Here is a 1894-nt window from a genome sequence, read left to right as displayed (position 1 = left end):
TCGCCACTTCAGTTCATTTGTTTTATGTCCAAAGAGTTGGAATTCGTGTAAGGAAATCAGAAGTTGTAGAACAAACCGTTAGGGCACTTAAATGTCAAAAGGTTAAAAAATAAAGTCTCAAGGAAATTAAAATGACTATGTTTAACCATTTAAATGTATGGACATGCAAAAAAGGAAAATAATTGGGTCATATCCACTACTGAAATATTATTTATATTTTTTTCGTTTTTTTTAATCTTAATTCATTGTATGATTTTCACAAAATGCAAAAATTATCAGGTTATGTTCTCTTTAAAAAATATTTTTCAATTCAGCTGTTTGAATAAGAGAATATACACACATACATACATACATACATATTTATGTGTATGTATGTAGATATATGTATATATTTGTAGGTATGTATATATTTGTGTGTATATATACATATATATACACAAAGACATACAAAACATCATATACACCACATACACATTATATCCCACATATTACAATAAAACAATGTCACACAAGTCGATCATATATGTAAATAACGTACAACATAAAAGTGACACATAAAACATCTATATATACATATAATTAATACACAGAAATACATTATACACCTATCTTAAACCCACCTTGTTAGGAAATTTATGAATTCAGGAAATCGCAATTGGATTGTTGCCGATGGTGGTGCGTGGTGACGGCTGTCGACCTACGACCCGATGAGCTCACCGTTACGAGGTTATTCGCACCAGGAAACTATGGGGTGAGCTTCGCCACAAACTGCGTCGGAATTCCCCTCTCAACTTTTTTGGGTAAGTCAACAATTTTAATGTTTGACCGCCTCGATGTGCTTTCCATGTCAACGAGTTTATGCTTCATGGCTGTGTTGCATTCCACTAATTAACCTTCCTCCCAAGTCTTTAATCTGCATGGTGTGGTCAGTCGAGGCATTTTGTACATATTCCAATTTGTAAATTCAGAATGTTCGCCAACCTCTGTTCCTAATTTGGTGTTTTGGTTATTGAAGCCGAACATCTTTTACCGTCTTTCAGGTCGGCTGATTTTTATGATTTCAAAATGTACTGCAATGATAATCTTCTACTAACTTAGCAAGCATCAGAAGCTTTAAAAGTCAAAGTAAAGAGTTACAAATCTCCACTTTGAGCCAAATGGGATTCTTTATTGTACTGTGACATTTTTCATTTTTCAAAAAGTTTTCTAAATGCTCTCATTTTATAAGAAACATACAAGAAAAGATACATTTTTTAAAAATAATTTAACAAAATATTCTTCTTTTTTATTTTTATTTTTTGACCCAAAAGGATACGAAAAGTTCACATTTTGAGAGAAAGTTTTACCAAAAACATTTTTCTAAAATGTTCTCTAAATGCTCTAATTTTATGAAAAACATGAAGGAAAAGATAACATTTAAAAAAAAAATTTTACAAACATTTTCTTCAAATTGTTTTTTAGTTTTTGACCAAAAATGACAAAGTTCAAATATTGACGTAACATTTTATACAAAAGAATTCTAAAAATGTTCTCTAAAAGCCCTAATTTTATGAGAAACATGTAGTAAAACATAACATTTTTAAAAATACTTTTCCAAAACTTTTCATCAAAATTATTTAAGTTTTTGACCAAAAATGACATAAACATTTCACATTTAGATAAAAAGTTATAGTCCAAAAAATTTTCTAAAAATGTTCTCTAAATGCCCTAATTTTATGAGAAACATGCAAGTAAAGATAACATTTTTAAAAGTAATTTTCCAAAAACATTTTGTCAAAAGTTTTTCGTTTTTGACCAAAAATGACATAAAAAATTCACATTTAGATAAAAAATTATATTCCAAAAAAATTCTAAAAATGTTCTCTAAATGCCCTAATTTTATGAGAAACATGCA

This window comes from Cynoglossus semilaevis, chromosome 8 (assembly GCF_000523025.1).
Source record: "Cynoglossus semilaevis isolate Cse_v1.0 chromosome 8, Cse_v1.0, whole genome shotgun sequence".
NCBI lineage: Eukaryota > Metazoa > Chordata > Actinopteri > Pleuronectiformes > Cynoglossidae > Cynoglossus > Cynoglossus semilaevis.
Note: the sequence above shows the minus strand (reverse complement) of the source record.